The following is a 20,677-nucleotide window of genomic DNA, read 5'->3' on the forward strand; positions in this document are numbered from 1 at the left end:
TGATCTGTAATGAGAGATACAATTATTATTGATATTATTTGTAAACTAACCTTTTTTTCAAGACAATACAGTGTAGCCACTGGCTTTCCGATTGTTAGCAGTGTGGCTCCAATGTCAGCTCAAAGACTTCTGTGCGTTCAGTTAGGAGCTATTCAGATACTCCAAACCAGATGAAGTGACAGGTCAAATAGCATGGATACTAGACCACATTGCGAACTAGAAGGGGAGAGATATAGATATGAAATAATGAGGAAATTTTTTACTTGGAAGCTGGTGAGGCACTGGAACAGGTTGTGCAGAGAAGCTGTGGATGCTCTATCCCTGGAGATGTTAAAAGGCCAGGCTGAATGGGGCCCTAGGCAGTGTGAACTAGTGGATGGGAACACTGTCCATATTGGAGGGGCTGCAACTAGATGACTGTAGGGTCCCTTCCAACCCAAGTTATTCTATAATTGTACGCATTAGGAATGATAGAAGGGATGTTCCAGTGCTTTGGCTGTCACAGAGCCAATTGTTCTTTTCTCCAAGTGGAAAATATGCACACATAAAAAAAGTTGTTTAATGAGTCCAAACTGCTTGTGCAATGCAGTGTGACTTGCTGGACCCCATGACTGTGAATTCTGAGCAATTCCTGTTTCCACTTAGCATATTATCTTTTAGAACTTAAAAGAAAAGAAAAAAGAAATAAGAAGATTATAGTCCTGATAATTTCCTGTCTGCAGTGAGAGGAAGAATGGTAGTAGAAGGTGCTATCTGGAATGTGTTCTAGCTCACCTTATTATTTACTTTTTTCTCTGGCTCTTAAAAAAAAAAAACACTGAGCAGGTTTGTGAACTCTCAATGTCAATTAGCTAAGTGAATTTCAGAGAAGATGAGTACTGAGCTCTTCTTTGCTTAATAATCTTTCTCAGTATTTCCACAGAAGATGTCTTAATACAAATCATTCAAGCCAGCTTCAGATGTGACATAGCTGTAATGGGAGTTGGAGGCAGATGCAGCTTTTTTACAGAGCCAATGCCATTCTAAGCAAAGGACCCAAGAAACTGGGAGGGAACAGAAATAGGATCTCCATCTTAAAATGGTCAAAGGGGTATTCTTTATACATACAACATCATACAGAAGGAGTATTGAAGCAGTTGGGAGTTCATGTGGCTCTCTTCTGCTGCTCAGGAAGGGCTCTGAGTCAGTGGGTGATGAGCAATTGCTTGTGCATCACTTCTTATAGATACATTCATATATATATATAACTATTTACATAGTTATAGGGAAAGGTAATGGCTGACAACCAGTTCTAAATTACCAAAAAAAAATGATGATGGTCACAACCCAGTTAAAGAAAGAAATATTTGCTTACCCATTCCAAGGATCAAGGCTCACCACATAATCCAAAAGGAGGGATCTCCAGTAGAGATCTTTCCCTTGTGGCTGCCAGCCCTTAAATGAGACTTAGAGAGCAATGAGACTTCTGGTTGCACAGGTGAATTGCTTTCACCTGTGTTCCCAGGGCTGGCTGTGTCCCTTCACTAACTGCTCATTCATTTGTTCAGGCCATGACTTTACAATTCCCTTACAAATTTAAGTATATATAAATGCTTTCACATGCATAAGATACATATATAAGCAGAGATCATATAGAGACACAGATATGCAAAATGTTAGAAGTGAGAATCTGTAAAATGTATTTACTTCCAAAAAAACTTTTTAGGAAATATCTAGTTCAACTGTTAATAATGTACATTAATCCACCAACTTGCCTGCTTGCTTTGGGTTCACCTAAATTGTGAGAAATCTCTGATGTGCAGACTAAATCTTTGCCAATCTTCAGAACAGAATATTGTCACTGATCTTTTTTTCATGTAAGCTTTCTCCTACAGATTTATATGTTGAAGAGGAAAGCTTTCAATCCAGGGATTACAATCAGCGAGTAAGCCAGTAGAGATAGGAAGGCTGGCTTATGGTTTTCCAAAAAATCATAGCAAATACTGATTTCTTGAAGTTTGGTAAGTCAGAGAATCTGTAAATTAGACAATTTACAGTAAGAGACAGATATCTGCAAGAGCTGTGTTAAGTGAAACTATGACAAGTTGTTGTATTTTATTGTGTGGCGTATAATCACAACCAGGTTTACTGGTTTGGTTCTGCTCTTAGTTTAATATTGTTGGATTTGATTGGGATATGGCTTACAATGCAGATGTTCCGCTGAAAGAATGGAGAGGAAATACAGAGGACACATTCAATTTCTGAGATCTTGGATCTCATTTTTTTCCACTGAGTACATTACTAATTTAACAAATGTTTAGAAATTGTAAAATATAGTCATAGAATCATAATACAATTACAGAATCATTGATTTGGAAGGGACCCTTAAAGGCCACCTGATCCAACCCCCCTGCAATGAATAGCGAAACCTACAGCTCGATCAGGTGCTCGTCCAGCCTGACTTCGAGTGTCTCCTGGGATGGGGCATCTAGCACCTCTTTGGGCAACCTGTGCCAAACCTGTTAGTGTGAACTGCTCTGAGCTAAACCCACTGAGAGCAAGTCACGAGGCACTTGGATTCCTACTGCTATCACCATCTGTTTGAAGCAGGCCTTCAGAGCTGCCTCCACAGCCCCAACTCTCCTGTAGAGAAAAAGGGCCTACAAATTTCCTTATAGCAAAAAATCCATGCTCCTCTATGGTTTCTAAATTTATTTACTAAGACCCCTTAATAGCGAACAAGACTCTTTTTGCACTAAATGTATTGCATGGTTAAGGTATGTAACGTCAACTGCCTGTCCAAAGTGAGGATTATGTAAAAACAGTCTCAGTAATGAAAATGAATATATCATAAACAGGTTTTTTGTTTGAGGTTACCATGATACATTTTCTTGAAGTGTTTGAAAATCCAAAAGCACAAGTCTAACTGTTTCTAGATATCCTTTCAACAAATGTTCTATACAAAGCAACTGCATGGATCAAACACTGCAGAATTAAGTAAATGTATGAAAAAATCTCAGAAAGTGTAACTGATAGTCATTCAGCATGGAAAATATTGTGAAAAACTCAAACAATATGGCTATAGGACAGCAAAACTATAATTTTAGATCTTTCAAGTACGCAAGGGCTAATCAGGTGTGTTATGGCAGTGAAGGGACTGACATGAAAACAGAAGGCAGATTCAAGCTTATACCAGTGTTTCAAAGGACTATTTAAATGAAGATTACAGTCTCTCACACCGAGAAGAAAGGCAGATGGACATAAGATAGGTTTCTCTATGCCTGTAATTCTACTAATCTAAAGGTAATAAAATATCTAAAAGGAAAAGAAGCGAGGCAATTATTGAGATACAAGATAAATTAAATACTGAAGTACTCCCTGTTCATCTATTATTTAATCATTACTCAGCTACTATTTACTTATTTTTGAATACTATTTTAATATGAAGTACAAAAAAGACCAATGATTTCCAAAGACACCGGTAACATTAGATAGTCAGTTTTACACTCAAAATGGACTGAATTTCAGAAAGAAGAAAGGTCTTTTATAGGCATCCAGAAAAACAGTTTGCTACATTGTTGCCATTATTTGAAAAGTTGGGCCTCCCAATTTGGGATGAATTCTTTAGAACCTCCAAGAGTCCATGTCAGGTGAAGAATTGTGATGTTCTCTATGTATAACATTTTTGCATCAAGGAAGTAAAAAGCAAGAGAATTGCAAATTATAATTAATGGTAGAGGACACATTTAAAAACTAAATTTTATGATGTTATATATCTACAGCTACACTGAGTCAGATTGTTCAGGGAGGCAAAGAAGAGAAAGGAGGATCAGAATATTCTTATTTCCAATCACATGTAAAGGCACACGTGAGATGAGAGGCAAATGATTATATTTAGGGACTCATTTCTTTATCACTTATTACTCTTAATCTGTAAGAGTCAGATAACTGATGCCTAAGTTCATAGTAAACAGCTCCTAACTCCTCACTGAGGCTTTCTGAAACCAGTGACATGAAAACGTGGACTATGACATGGAATGGCTCTACTGTGCAATTTTCAGACCCATGCAGATCCCACAGGTTGCTGGTGGGAAAACCCTCAGCAGAAAAGAATAAAGGGACAAAGAGCAGAAAGTCTTGTTCCCTGCTCAAAAGGGCACTCTGGAGCCATCCTTCCTCTTTGACATTGTTAATATCATCTTCCAAAAAACTTCAGAAGCAAAAAGAAACTTTTCTACACTCCTAGACCAGACTTCTCCATTGTCTTGTTTCCAGGGGCTCTCCTACCTGTGTGGGTCCTGTTCACTGCACAGAAATAAGCTGCGCTCACTCTCATGTTTTGAAAGAGCTGTGTGAGAAGCTGAATAGAACTAGTATAGTACCGATTGACTCCTCCCATCTCCTGAGGCATTCAGGACAAAGACTAAAGTTAGTGTGTTGGATAATCCATGAGTCCATCCATGAGAAAGAAACTTAAATCACTGTGACTAATGCCAGAACAAGTGAAAATTGAAGGAAAGCTTGTGCCACTAAAAGCTGGGACTGCTAGTACAATTTTACCTTAACACAGCCTGTTCTCATAGTTTGTCTCTGGGCTTGCAGTGGCCTGGGATGATCATTTAAATTTAAAATGAGCATTACTAAATACCAAACAACAAACACCCCACCTACGTTGACCCTACTGCTATAGTGGATGGTGAAAAGGCTCTGTCCCCACAGATTTATGAAGTTGGTATCAGTTGCAATGAAGTTGCAATCAGAAATCTAGGCCAACAACAGATGTTGTTTAATCCATCATAGTCTCCTAAACACATAAAATTGTCAACGCAAACCAATATCTCAGCAGACAAACACACCTGCTTACTATTTCTAAAAACATCCTATGCAGGATGGCTAACAGACTACACAGGGAAACCCTTACCCCAACTAAATGACCATGGAGAGATGTGACTGGCATCATGGGGACAGGACTGAGAGTCCTAAAGAGCACAGATGCCAAAATGCTTATAAATAAATTAAGCTCAGCAACAAGTGACTTAGATGCATTACAACATCCCTTGCATTCTTCCCCATCAATCTATGGCAGCAGCAATTGTAAGAGAAAGTGGAGGAAGAACTTTATCCACTGAAATTCTGAAGGAGATTTAGGATAATGCAAATAAATTTGAAAGAAAATTTCAATCTTGGTGGCATCTAGTTTATTTTAATTATGATCCTGTTAATAACTTGTCTACAGCTTTTGTCCTATTGCTATGCAATGCATCAGTATATACCATATAATGAGTATCACTGCACTGGGACTGAATCAAAATGGGACTATAGTCTACTCAGTAGAACACAAACTATGGGCCAACAAATGGAAACAAATAGTAAACTGTTAACATTGGTGTATGTACTGGACGGGAACATCATGGATTTATTTGTGAGAGTAATACTATCAAAGTTCAAGACATTTGTCTTGACACTGAGCAAAAGATCTGCTGTATGGGAATGTATCCTGATGAGACCCCTGAAACAGTGCTTGTCTATACTGGAAAAGGATGTGTCTATATGAGAACCTCATTACTATAGACACAAACAATTGCTCATATGTATGTGTTTGTAACTTTACTAACATTATGGAATTACTCAGTTCCAGTTATACCATATCAGTTGTTACAACCCAATTACATATTAAGTCAAGATTTACTACCTGCCCTTGCAGGAATGCATCTTGCATTAGTAAATAAATTACAGCAACATGACAATCTATGACAATCTATGCCAACTACTAGAACTCATCTGGGACAATGGACAAAAACTAATTACTGTTCACTGTGATACAAAAGAGTTACATTGTGTCCTGGAAAGTGTGAAGAAGGATGGAGAACACCTTTGGTACAAAACACGTCTTGGATGGTCACCAACAGCAACAGGAATTTATACTTCTGTGCTTCACCCAGTTGTAATCCTACTAACCCTAACATTGATGTGTTTATTCCTTATAATCATACTATATGTGAAAGTCTGGAACATGATAAAGAGACTAACCTAACTTGGATTACCCAAGGATTTCCGGGAGTCGGCATAGGTACTAGATTTCTTTTCCTGGCCTCCAAGCGGTCTGCAGGGAAAGCAAGTTCTGCTGTTTGTTATGTGCTTTAACAGTACTCATGTTTTCAACCTGTTTGATCCCCTGCTTTATCCAACTTGCCTAAAGTGTTGTATCTACTGTGCATTTTACCATTGTCTCTTCTGATGGATCAGTCCAGACATTGTATAAATCAGCCCTAGACACGTGTCTTTCCCTTTCCCTTATTCTCCTCAATGCTTTTGTCCTTTTGACCAGCATGGGACTGTGTTAAGAAACTTTGAGCCACTGGGTAGTGTGAGAAGCTGGAACAATTTTTGGTTCAAAGTTTGTTCAGAAGCACCTGTCCAAAATCTAATCTGCTTGGCAAGCTTTTGTCATTAATGTTTACCATGATCACAGTGGTAAGATATATATGTGGCTGAGAAACCAGGATAAACCATTTTCAGCTGTTGCTCCTTTTTGGGCATTCAAGCTTACTTATGTGGGTTGTTTTGGAGGAGAGGTCCACATACAGTCAATGCACATAGCTATCTGCCTGTCATGCAACAGTTACGTGATCAACTACCAATTGCCCAGTGGGAGGGGCATGTACTCTGGACATGTCATTGACCCTAACAACTAAATCAAGCATTACTGTTTCTCCTGATGAATAAAACATAAGTGCCCCTGACAACCAACGACTGCCCCTGGCAAACAAAATAACATTATGAAGAGGATAAAAACCCAAAGAGTAGAATGTATACCCCCTCCACCAAACTTCAGCCACGCAGGTCAACAAGGCCTGCAGCTCCCTATGGACCAATAAGACACTGTGAGATCCCTGGTCGTGCCTATCTCTGCTTTATAACCCATTTGCTTGTATTCCTCACTTTACTATTGCTAAGTTCCCCATCTGTTCTGCATTCCTTAACTACTTAGAATTAGCAGTAAAATGGTTGAACAGTATTTGGCCTCATTTGGTCCTAATTTTTCTCAAGGAGTATGTATATTGAATCAAGTCCTCCAATAACTGGAGCAAGACAAGCTGATAAATGCTCTGCTTAAAAAAAGAATTTATTTCTGTTATGAGGGAAGTTTCTGACTTGTTTATTTAGAGAAGAAGATGTGCTTCCACACAGCCAATGTGTAAAACCCAAGTCTGTGGAGGTTTCACGACACACTTCAACACCGATATCTACACTAAATCACAGAATGGCTTGGGTTGAATACCATCTAGTTACAACTCCCTGCTGAGGACAGAAACACCTCCCTCCAGACCAGGTTTGCCCAGGGTTCCATCTACCCTGGCCTTGAACATTTCCAGGGATGGGACATTCACAGCTTCTCTAGGCAACCTATTCCAGTGCCTCACCACCCTCTGAGTAAATAATTTCTTCCTAAAGTCTACTCTAAATCTACTTTTATTTTTATTTTTATTTTTTTTTTAGTTGAAGGTCTATTCTTCCTAAAGATCCTGTATTCTTCCATTCCAACCCTGCAGTCATAGGAGCCATCCCATCATGTCATTGTGATCTCATTTATCTCCCTCCAGTAGTAAAGGAACTGCTTAAATAAATTAAATGCCAGTTCAGGCAGACCTTTCCTTCCCACCTCCCATGAAAATAGGGGTCAACTCACCTTTGTAAGTTTGTAAGTTTGACAGTGGAGTCAGCACATCCACATGTTGCCTGTGGAATACCTCCATGGCCCATAGAATGGCACTGTGCCACACAGAAGTTTGTCACTGGCTTTTGGTACATTTTCTGACAGCATAAGCATGAGGTGAACTTTGTCCTATCACAGGTTTCTCTTCTGAATTTCCAGGCTTTCCAGAATTCAGAGTAATTGTACAGATTATTCCATGCAGACACACGAGCTGATTCTCTGTGTCTTTACTAAGAAATAACACCATCTGCTTTCTGTGGACATTTTGCTTGAATAAATAACAGTACACTTCACCCCTGAGGGGTTAGCCTAGCAGCTACACAGCAGCCTCCAGAACAACTGCTTCATCTTGCTGCTGAGAAACTATTGGGAAAGCCTGAAACTAATTAATAGTAGTCATGCTTACAACATGTTCTGTATATTCAAAGTATTGTACAAAACCATATTTAGTTGTCTATCTAAATACCACATTTCTTGCATTCTACCTAAGATGAATGCAAAAATTTGGAGCTTGTGCAGCCTGCAGCTATCAAACACAGATTGAAGGGAGCTCAAATCTTTACACGCATGTTCATGGGTACATACTAGGTGCATACACTCATGTAGCATCACAGAGTTACTCAGCCCAGTCCCATCTATGGCTCAAAGATGGAACCAACCCAGTGATATCATAATTTGGACTGCATAACAGATTTCAAAGTCTTCTAAACAGTGTTTGAGGATCGTCTGGTATAATGTTTGCAAATTTCTCTTAATTTAAAGTATCCCACGAAGAAAATATAGTGGGAGCACTGCAGTCAATGATTTTACATTAAAATTCCACAATGACTATTCTTATTAAAAAAATAAAAAATAAAAATCACTGAGATTAATTATTTCATCTCAGAGTAGCTGAGAAGATGAAGTAAGTTGAGTTTTGCTTTGACTGACAACCAGAGTCTAATCCATCAGTTGCTCAGGGCAACAGCCTGCTGTGGACAGCAAAATAGCCACGGTCCTATCTCCTCTGCTTGTACCAGAGCCCTGGGAAACCATTCTGGTGGCTGCTGAGAAGAGGGAAGAGAAAACTGCTGTCACAGTTACGGCAGCAGTAACAACAGCCATCACTGTTTGCCTCTGCTACCCTCCCAAGGAGCAGCAAGCAAGGCTGTCCAGCACCTCTCACCCAGCTTCCCTTTCTCACTTTTCCTCCCCGTGGTTTAACTCTAGCCCTTTACATGCAGCAGTATTCCATTTTGCCTTCACAGCTGAGATACATCAGGTTGGCATGGTGAAACATTAATAAACCAAAAGCCACTAAGTCATGGAAAAGTTGCTAAGATTTGATGAGCCATGGCATTAAAAGAAAGAACCATGAGGAAAGACATTTCTTCAGTAGGCTCCACATGTAGGATTGTGAATAGAGATGGCACGTAGCAGTTCCTAAGTGCCATACATACAGGGGATCCCCAAGCATTACTTAAAGACATGAAATATGGACAAAAAGAGCAGTGTAAATATCAATAGCAAGATCATTTAGACCTCACCTGTCCCTGATCCACCGATCATGATTCAAAGGAATTTTTCTTCCTGTTGCTCTTTCACTGTCAAATAATAATCCAGCCTAGAGCAAGAGGCAGGATTTTCAAACATGCTTGCTATTAGTCCAATTCTGTTTCACTAAAATCTCTACAAAAAAATTCCAGTGACAATAGCAGTCAAGGACACATAGAGAGTGTCAGCATCCCACCTAACCTGCTTCCAGCTGTGAAAATGAGGATGCCCTTCATGGAAGTTACAGCCCAGTGAAAATAAAAACAGGCTTACACAGAAGTGGACTGAAGGTCCCTCTGTAAACAGCTATTGGAATTACTAACCCCAGTTCAACTTTTCAGTCCTGCCCAACGCTACCTGTGACTCACTATAAGAAAAAGGAGTGTTTGCATTATCTGCTGAAAAAACAACTCCTGTTGTTCCTATAAATCTTTATTGCTGATAAACAGCCAAGTGCATGCTGAGGACAAAAAGACAGCATTTCCATTCTACAGTTGGGGAACTTGAAGAATGGGAAAATAAAACATCAGATCCATAGCAGACATAGATACAGTATACATGTGTGCCTCAGTCTATCCACAGACTATAAAAGCCCTGCAGCAGATCTGAGTCAGCACCTACACAAAAGCATTCAAATAGGAACTTTAGCTATGCTTCAAGACACTGAATTTTCAAGATAACAGGTTTCCTAACTCTCAGAAAAATTGACTAGCTGAAAAACAAAAGACCTCTGAAGCACCCTGTACCATCCTGCCTATAACTATCAAAAAAGAGTGTGCTAATGTATGTATGAGCCCATACATTACAATTACAATATATACAATCAATAATACCCATATAGAATACACAGAAGTCTGTAAATCAATTAACTTGTGTGTGCAGGCTTAGTAGTTGTTACTGGATCACACACAAGGTTCATAGATGTTGCACGATTTATTCAGTAGATACTTCCAGAATGTCTAGGATATTTTTCCATCAATAAAGTCCACTACCAGGGGCCACTGAAGAGCAGAATGTTACAGTGTCACTTCAGTGATGATGGAGAGCATCAGAGTTCAGTGATGTTGCTCCTGCTACTGGTCTTGCAGGGCATGAGTCTCAGAGTAAAACAAATGTATAATTGGTATCAGAACAGGCACATCTGTCCTCCAAGGTAAAATATGCACAGTACTACCATCCTGGGTCAGGATTTCTGAACAGGGACATGTCCAGGAAGTTTGTACTACATCTTCTGGTCTCATATTGATGTTTGGATAATTATATTAGACACCAGAGGGGGTGTTCTGACCTGCTAAAGCAACACCATCAGTGTTCCCTTCCCAGTGAAAATCAGGATTTGTATTATAATTTCTGGGATCCATATACTGATTATTTGTGGAATTACTGATCCCACCTCTTATAGTATATTCCCCCATGGTGCAAGAGCAAGGCTGCACTATTTTGGTCATACCTGCATCTCCCAAGGCCGCTTTACTTCATTGGTCCCCAGCTCAAGGTCCTCAGGGGAAGGGAGATTAAGATTATTCAGCATTTCAACTTGTAGTTTCAAGCATACATAATTTCCCTTAATTTGGATCCTAAGTGGGGAGGCCCAAGTAGTTTGTAATATACAGAAGGCACTAGGTCGACTACCTCTGGGAGTTCCATTTAAATCTCTCAGTATCTCATGCAGTTGTTTGGTCCACACCTGCAGGGGCTGGGAGTCAGTCTTCAGAGTGACCTTTAGAATGCCATTATATCACACTAGCAGGCCTCCTCCTGTCAGAATATAGGGCAGATGGGACTATCATTCTATGTTATTTTCCTCGACCCACTTCTGTATCGCATACCCTTAGAATGTGTTCCTTTGTCACCCTCAATGACCTGACGAGTACCATATGTTGCCATCAGTTTGGTGAGTGCCTTGATGGTGTAGGGTTGATGTGCTTTTGCTACCTTGATAGGTATGCAGTAGTCCACTCACTGTATCAACACAGGCCAGATCATACCAGGCCCCTTCAGACCAAGGGAGGGGATCTGCCATACAGTCAATCTGCCATCTCTGCAAGGGGTTGTGTCCACTGCCAAGGTGGGCTGTTATCTCCAGTAGCGGCCTCTGTCACATTCTGGAGAAAGCTTCACAATCATAACACACCTGTACAATACCTGACATTGAGACAAACAGTCCCCATGCTTTTACTTCTGCCTACATCATCTTTTGTCTGGCATGTCACAAATTCTTATGCAACCAGTCAGCAATGTTCTCTGTTGGTGGATCTTCCAACCATCTGACCAGAGCCAATGTGCCAGCTTCATCATTTCCAGGTGACTGCAAGGGCTGATGGCCAGATACACGGTAGGCATATACTATTCTATGTCTAACCATGTTCCATCTATCAATCCACATGCCTCAACCCCAGATTGGTTGGGCATGGATAGTCCTGTCCTGAGCAGCCTACTGTGCAATCCAAAGTGTGATACCTCAGTATACTGCCCAGCTATCCCTGCAGATGTTCAACACACTATCACCTGATTCTTGGATCACAACCATTCACACTGCTTAAAATTCATCCTGCTGGCTACTTTGTCCATTTCCTTCTCCAAACCAGATTTTCTTGGCTGAGGTATGATACACAACCACACATCATTTACTTGGATTTCTTCTGCTGGACCCATCTGTGTCATCAGGCATCCTCTGGAATTGGATACCTTCCCACTTCAATGGGACTCTTCTCTGGTGCAGTAACAGACACCTCCTAGGGTGCATTGCTGTGGTACGTCACTAGGCCAAGTGTTTTCTGCGATTCAGTGGCAACAAGGACAAACAGCTGTGTTGCCCCAGATAGGTGGCCCATCATGCCACCATTCGGGCTTATGACATCCTTGTCTTAAGAATATGGGCCAGATCTTTCACCCATTCCTGAATTGGCAGCATTGTTTTTACTACTGCCTTTGCTGTCTGTGTTATTGGTTCTACTGCCTACAATGCAGAACGTGGCAATAATTGCCTCTTAGTCATATACAGTATCTCTCTTCAGCTCCATGCCATACTTGAAACCGAGAACTGTCTGGGGTCCAGACAGAAACCTGGCACTGCCACAATCCCCAACCAAGCCCTTCCTGAGTCAGATGTATGTCCTGTTCAGCAGGGAGAGTGGGATCAAATAAATAAACACAGTTGCTTAGCATGACTAACTTGTGCCTGTTCCCACAACTTGCCTTTCAAAATTAATCAATATAGAGGTCTTAAGATCTGCATGAGGTAGGGTTCCCCAATGTGCCCAGAAAATTCCTGGGTTTTTTGTTTGTTTGTTTGTTTTTGCTGTGATTGGTTTGAATTTTATCAATATCATTGGGTAAGACCAGTGATTAGCCAAATAAGTATCAAAAATTTTACTGACAGTCTAGAGCCTCGGAGTTCTTATGTGTTCATAACCCATCCTTTCTCCTACAGGTAAGCTGACAATGATCTTATCTCTTTCTTCAGCGCTTCCAAAGAGGAAGAGGTTAACGTTAAATCATCGTTATAATGACATAGCTTTACATTATTAGGTTTATCCCATTCCACCAAATCATATGCCACCAAATTGTGGCAGATGGTTGGAGAATGCACATACATACTCGTGGTAGGACCTGAAAGGCCCACTGCCTTCCCTCCCAAGTACAGGCAAATAATTCCTGCAGTTCCACAGCAACTGAGATGCTAAAGAACAGGCAGCTCTCATGACAGAGGCTGAAACAGCCTGGGGCATTGCCAGGGCAACAGAGGCCACACCTGCACCCTTAAAAGAAATCTCAGGGAGGGCAGTGACTAGTGGTGGGAAAAGAGTGTGGGTGTCACCTGTACTCCCACCTGTACTGTAACAACCAGAGCCATAGCAGCACTCATGAGACAGGGCACTGAGGCTTTGCCAGCTTCAGAAGTGAGGGGCACTCATTCTCAAAAGTAGGCTGCAGCTCTGGCAGGGGGGTATGCACCACCTACCCTGGTCATGGTCAGTGCCTCCACTCAGACAGAGCCACTAAAAGGAAGAAGTTCTGTGCAGAACATGGCCTGTGGGAAGTGTCTGGACCTTTCTCCAAGAGCAGAGATGAGTGGCAACCTTGTCTGTGCAAGATGAGCCCAGGTGGATGACCTGCAGGAGACAGTCAAAAGGCTGTACACTATCAAGGAGGCAGAGCTAGGGAGAGTCAATCAGATTCAAGGACACACTGCACTGAATCAACAGCCTAAACTCCCTAACTGGCATATGCAGCTGGCGGGGGGGGGGGGGGGGAAGGAATAAACAGTGATGAGAAATGGCAAATTATCACGAGAAAGACTAACAAGGGGCAAAAGCCTGTGTCAAAGCCTGAGGTGCCTCTACAGAACCACTTCACTGTTCCCTATGCTGAGAAGGAAAAAGAAACAATAACAGGTAAGTTGTCCGAACTGAGTAAGGCAGCCAGATCAGCTCCCCATTGCATAACAACTACTGTGACTAAGAAAAACTGACAGGTGATTCTCTTGTGAGGTGTACAGAGGCACCTGTTTGTCACCCTGACCTGCTATTTAGGGAAGTCTTCTGCTTGCTAGGGCCTGCAACAAGCAGACCTTGTGCTTTCCACAGACTACTGCCTGCTGCTGCTGTTTCATGTAAGCACTGCTGACACAGCCATCAGCAACCTTAACAATATCAAGAGGAACTACAAGCAGCTGGAAGCAGCAGTGAAGAACTTGGGAGCACAGGTAGTCATCAGTCCTCTGGGTTAGGGGAATGGGGAGGGAAAGGACTGACAGAATTAAGAAGAAATCAACAAATGGCTAAGGGAGTAGTGTTGGGAAAAGGGCTTTGGCTACTTCATGTAATGAAACTAATTTCGAGAACTCTGGTCTTCTGGGGGAGGACAGGGTTCATCTGTTAGACAAAGGAAAGATCATCTTTGTCAGCAAGATTTCCAATTTAATCAGGAGGGCTTTAAATGAGAATTGCTGGGGTGGGGGGAAATCCTCAAACCATCCCACTTTGAGGCTGACAATGGTAATGGATGTTGTTGGCCTGGAATAGGATCACAGCACCTAAAGTTCAGGACACGGTAACTCTAATTGGTATATCAGCCTCAATGAGAGCCCAACTCAAGTGCCTGTACACCAATGCGCAGAGCATGGGGAACAAGCAGGAGAGTTATGTATGTGCCTACAGGGCTATGATGTCATTGGCATCACTGAAACATGGTGGGATGACTCTCATGGCTGGAATGTAGGAATAGATGGGTATAAACTCTTTAGGAAAAACAGGCAGGGAAGAAGGGGAGGGGTTGTTGCCCTCTACATCAGTGAGTACCGGGAGTCCATAGAGCTCCACCTGGGAATAGACAAGGAGCTGACAGTAAGCTTATGATTAGAGTTAAAGGGAAGGCAGAGGAAGTAGACATTGTAGTGGGGCTTTGCTACAGGCTCCCTTATCAGGTAGGCCAAGTGGTTGAGGCTCTCTATAAACAAATAAGAGTAGCTTCACATTAACAAAACATAGTCCTCATGGGGGACTTCAGTCACCTAGATATCTGCTGGAGAGACAACACAACAATGCTCCAGAAATCAAAGAGGTTCCTGGAATGTTTTGATAACTTCCTCTTCCAAGTAGCACCTTTCCTCGTGGGTTCCTGTACTATGCTGGACCTTGTCGTCACCAGCCAGGAGGGGCTGGTGAGTAATGTGAAGCTCAAGGGCAGCTTTGGATGTAGTGATCATGAAGTGGCGGAGTTCAAGATCTTGAGGGTATCAAAAAGAGTGCACAGCAAGCTTGCTACACCAGACTTCAGAGAGCAAACTTAGAATTCTTCAGGGAACTGGTTGGCAGGGTGACATGGGATAAAGCCCTGGAGGGACGAGAGGCACAGGAAAGCTGGTTGGTATTCAAAGACTATCTCCTTCAAGCCCAGAAGCAGTGCATGCAGAGAAAAAGGAAGGCAGGCCTCCATGAATCAACAAGGAGCCCCTGGACTTACTTAAGCTCAGAAAGTCTATACAGAGTGGAAGCAGGAACAGGTTACCTGGGAAGACTACTAAGTTGTCTGAGCAGCTAGGGATCAGGCTAGAAAGCTAAAACCCAGGGACATAAAGGCAAATGAGAAGAAATTCTACTGGTATATCAGTGACAAAAAGGTCAGGGAGGATGTGGGCCCTTTGCAGAAGCAAACTGAAGACCTGGTCATTAGGGATAGAGAAAATGCTGAGATGCTCAATGACTTCTTCGCCTCAATTTTCACAGGCAAGGGCTCTAGCCCCACCACCCAGGTTGCAGACAGCAATGGCAAGAACTTGGAGAAAGTAGATATACATGCTAGAAGTGAAGATGAGGTTCAAGACCATCTAAAGAACCTGAAGATGCACAAGTCCATGGGACTCAATGAGATCCATCCCTGGATCTGAGGGAACTGGCATATGAAGTTGCCAAGCCACTATCTATCCATCACATTTGAAAGGTCATGACAGTCTGCTGAAGTTCCCACTGGCTGAGAAATGGGAAACATAACCTCCATTTTTAAGAAGGAAAAAAATAAAACAAATCCAGGGAGCTACAGGCCAGTCACTCTCACCTCTATGTACAGTAAGATCATAGAGCAGATCTTCCTGAAGGCCATACTGAAGCAAATGGAAAATGAAGATGAGGTGACTAGTGATAACCAACATGGCTTCACCAAGGGTAAGTCATACCTGAAAAAACTTAGCAATCTCAAGCACAGATACTGGTTGGGTGGAGAATGGTTGGAGAGCAGCCCTAAGGAGAACAATTTGGGAGTGCTGACTGATGAGAGATTCAACATGAGCCAGCAACATGCACTTGCTATCCATAAGGCCAACCATATCCTGAGTTGCATCAAGAGAAATGTGACCAGCAGGTTGAGGAAGGTGATTCTGCCCCTCTACTCTGCTCTTGTGAGACCCCACCTGGAGTATTATGTCCAGTTCTGGAGCCTCCAATGCAAGAGGAACATGAAGTTGTTGGAGCAAGTCTAGGGAAGAGCCACAAAGATGATCAGAGGGCTAGAGCACCTCCTCTACAAGGATGGGCTGAGAGAGCTGAGGCTTTTCAGGCTGGAGAAGAGAAGGCTCTGGGGAGACCTTATAGCAACCTTCCAGTAATGGAAGGAGCCTACAGAAAAGCTGGGGAGGACTTTTTAGAACACAACAAGGGGAAATGGTTTTAAACGGGAAGAGGGTAGATTTAGACTTGATATCAGGAAAGATTTCTTTCTTGTGAGGATGATGAGACACTGGAACAAGTTACCCAGTGAGGTTATGAATGCCCCCTCCCTGGAGGCATTCTGGCCAGGCTGCATGGGGCTTTAAGCAGCCTGGTCTAGAGGGAGGTGTTCCTGCCTGCAGCAGGGGCATTGGAACTAAAGGATCTTAAAGGTCCCTTGCAACCCAAACCATTCAATGTTATTAGTGATCTGACACAGCTAGGGTAACCAAACAGGCACATGCTTCACATATACCTGCAAAATTGCTTGCGCTGCCCAGAAACTAAAACTTCTAACTTCTAACCTGAACTCTCCAATATTAGTTTGAAGAGCCAGTCTCTATAGTATATTTATATCCAATGTATATACCTGAATTGGAGCTGTAGATACTTGATACTCCTGTGGGCATAGATACCCAATAGCTAAGATCAACCAAGTTTGGGTTACTGGAATCATTTCCCTCCAAATGCTTCTATAACACTACAGGTGCCTGGAAATCATGACGGAATGCCATTAATTACAGATGTTTCAGCTCCAGTACCTACCTGTTATATATTCTTTTGGGACCAATAGATTCAGTTGGAACCAATAGTCAGTTCAGTATATGGCCTCTAGTCCCCCAAGAAGGCCTGGACTCTAGGAGTACCTTAGCCCTCATTTCATGCCATTAATGTATCTAGACATAGATCTTGTTCTGAGGAAACCCCTGCAGTGGCCAACTGGACCACTTGGAGCAGCTGCCTTCACATCGCAGGTTCCAAGACACCTTCTAAATTCCATGGTTGGGTGGGGACTCACTCTACTCTTCTTACACTTTCTCTTCTCTTTGGAGTAGGCTTAAAACATTGATTAGCATGATACTGCCACCATAAATTTAGTAATACATGATTCATTTGTCTATTTAACTTTTGTGGTTGGCCCCCTGCTTTTATTAGATTGTTCCACATTTGCCAACAAGTCGCTCTCACTGGCCCTGACTGTGGAAACCCTTCAAGCTGGAGAGAGGGAAGGGGAAATAGGGGAAAAGGCAGGGAGATAGGCCTAAAAACAAAACAGTGGCAACGAGCTAAGGGAGAAAACTGATTTACTAAATATGATACCAGAACGCAAGATAACAATACAATAGCATCTAAAGCTAATAAATCAGATAAAATGAGCGAAAGTTCAAAACCAAAGGCCTTACTCTAATACTGAAGGTGTGATGGCTAGGGAGCACACGTCGCGGTGACAAGCAGTAAAAGAAGAGAAACAGTCTCACCAGTTGTGAGCAGTGTTAACTCTCCCTCTAAACGGAAAACAGAAACAAACAGTGAAAGTCTTCTGGGATATGTAGTAGTTCTCTTCTGAGAAACAGGTATGCAGAAAAAGAGATCATCCATGAAACTGGGGCATTAACTCTTTAAATCCCAGTGCTTAACATGATGTGTAATACCAATAATAAAAATCATAAAACCATGACACCCTTGCATAAGTCCAGGGTGGCTCCACATTCCCCCCCCCCCACTTCTGATTTTATGGAGAGCACAGGTGCAAAGAGTTTTCCTGTGTTCCCTAGGCCAGCCAGACCCCTTCACCAGGTGCTCAATCACCATATCAAGCCATGACGTAGCATTTCTCCTACAGTGTTCAAGGAAAGTCTTCATGTATCATGGTGGATAGCTGAAAGTTACAATGGCCCTCAATAGAAATGTAATTGACTCACACCTAAATGTGTAAGTGTAAGGGGTGAATCCTGGCTCCATGCCTTCCAGTCACTCAGGTGCATTCTATCTACCTTAGCTCCCCTAGATTGGCCTTGCCTTCCTACCAGGTGGTCAATCACTGTTTCAGATTGTGACTTAGCATTTCCACTATGGTAGGGCATAAATAAATTTATGTGATATTTCACCTGGATCTTGCATCCCCAGTATATGGCTAAACATAAAACATGAAGAGGCATAATTGCCACCTATGTTTTCTAATATTCTCCTGAAAGACCATAAAGCAAGAAATAGCAGCAAAGCATACAAATTCTCTGTCATTAATAATGCCGATGAAATACATTTTTTTAAAAAATGACCTTGTTAGAATCAAAGTGAAGATTTGACTGTTCAGTAGCTGTGAGCAGCTAGCATCCAAATTGACTCTGTTCAGAGAACTGATACAAATGTAGGTAAGTGATGTTACCGGTGAACTCCTTTCATCTCCAGTCTATGTTCTGCTTTTTCAATATTTTGGTCACTGATAGAAATTCAAGGGTTGAAAAAAGAACACCTGCATAAATTTACTTCTGTTGGTCTAGCTGTGAAAGGTTGACATCAGACTCTTATCTCCATGGTGCATTCAATGGGATTCAGTGTACTGTGCAGTAAGTGAACTCTGGGCTTTGTCATCATATTCTTTATGCCTTGAATTATATATAATTATATATTGAAATATACGCAGGGGAACAGAGAGTCAGAAATAAAGAGAGGTGGACTGAATATTGTAGTAGTAAAGGAGTATTTTTTGACACAGTAAAGGAATTTTTTTGACACATTAATGGGCATGTCCCTGGTGCTGAAACAGCATTTTGTGAGATTGCTCATCAGAAAAAAAAAAAACATTGAAAGTTAGAGTCTGGCTCCACAAACGCTGATGTGCTGGAATAGCTATACTGCCTTTGTGCTATCTTAAGGAGGCTAGCAGAATTCCACAGGCCAAGTACAGTTGGTCCCATGCTTATTCTAGCATAGCACCTGAATGACTAAGGATTTTCATGAGTACAAGATTGCGTAGTATTTGTTTGTTGCCACCGTAATGCATTGGGTGTTGACATCTTCACAGCAAGCCTGACCCAGCAGGAACATCCAAGGTTAACCGTATGCATATTTCATTAAACTCTGAGGGGTGATTCATGAAGTTTTATTTTCAGGCAACTTTTGCCTGTTCAGGCAATTCAATTTTTAAAAGAAGAGTGGTGCTGCTGTTCTTTCTCCTCACTTAAGATCCTATCTACGGAGCTGAGGGTTGGTTTGGCAGCCATTAAGAAACTGTTGAGTATAGGTGGATGAGACAGCTCCAAGAGGAGAGATGTCATGGGAAAAAAAGGTGTGATTCATAGCGTTGAGTTGTGCACAGAGCTTAAACACTTGTTTTAATTTGATATTAGGTGCCCAACAACATATCTGGAGTTTGACTCCAAGACTAGTAGCAATCTTTTTTTCCTTTATTCTTGTTAATCCTGAAACTCATATTTTCTTTTGAGGAGCTTCCCCTGAATGTCCCAGGTTGATCACATTCCAGTAAGACAATAAAATATCAGTGTTTTGTACACTGCAGGGAGTGGTTGGAGCTTGGAAAATGCACACTTTCCTTGGAACACCTTATTCTTTAGAAAGTTTTAAAAAAAAGTCATTCCACTTCCCAGATTACCTAATATGGCTTTAATCTGCATCCAGTGCCAAAATAACAAGAAGTCATCTGCTAGGTCTTCTCTGCTCCTAGTTGAATAAAGTTAGCCTCCTCAGCCTCTCCTTTGTACATCATGCTTCAGCCTTCTTGCCATCCTAATGTCCATTCTCTGAACTTATTCCAGGGTGTCAACATCCTTCTTCTGCTGGGGAACTCAAAGGGTACAGTACTCCAGCTATAACCTCACAAGTTCCAAATGGAGGGGAAGAATCAATTCCCTTATTCTCCCTACTCCCTTCCTAACACTGCACAGAATGGACCTCACACTCTCTGCTTGAAGGGCATCCAATAAACTCAAGTTTTCTTTATGGTCCATGACAAGCTCACTTGTTTTCCTGCAAAGCTGCTTTCTATTCAATGTATACCCAAGCTATCCTGGTATCAACAAATGCAGAAGAAAAACAATTAACCTTTTTGTGTCTTTCTTGTCCTTTCTCAGTAGGTTCCCTGTATCACTGAGCAGTGGGATCTATTAACCTTCCTTTTTCTACTTATGAAATTCATGTCCTGAAATCTTGATCAGGTCAAAAACTTGTGGTCCTCCAGTGGTTTCCAGAAAGACCAGGAGCAAACGGAGATTATTTCCAAGTAATAACTCCTGCCACGCTTGTCACCCTCACCTTATCAGTGGCCACTGTGGTTTTTAACCAGCTTCTCTGCACTGCTACACTGAATTTCAGCAGTTTTCATCCAAGGGAAGAGAGGCTCATGTGATAAGATTGGTGCTTATATCTGTTTCTCATTGCTTCATGTTCAAAGACCATCTTCTTTCAGTGGTCAAAAGGAGGGAAAGTTATTTCTGTTCTTTGC

General features: G+C 41.8%; 1 protein-coding gene across 4 annotated transcripts in view; it reads left to right on the forward strand.

Moving 5' to 3' along the window:
* The window catches only part of LOC116237221 (potassium voltage-gated channel subfamily A member 6-like), a 48,537-nt gene that overhangs the window by 12,603 nt on the left and 15,257 nt on the right, over nucleotides 1-20,677 (forward strand). For 3 of the 4 annotated variants that reach the window (XM_090148026.1, XM_090148021.1, XM_090148036.1), the window contains one exon: nucleotides 15,460-15,894. The exons of the other annotated variant lie outside the window; for it this stretch is intronic. The gene's annotated coding sequence lies outside the window, so the exon portion shown is untranslated. The remainder of the gene's footprint in view (nucleotides 1-15,459; nucleotides 15,895-20,677) is intronic. 4 annotated transcript variants of the gene reach the window in all.

This window comes from Phasianus colchicus, chromosome 1 (assembly GCF_987193195.1).
Source record: "Phasianus colchicus chromosome 1, bPhaCol1.hap1.1, whole genome shotgun sequence".
In the NCBI taxonomy this organism is placed as follows: domain Eukaryota; kingdom Metazoa; phylum Chordata; class Aves; order Galliformes; family Phasianidae; genus Phasianus; species Phasianus colchicus.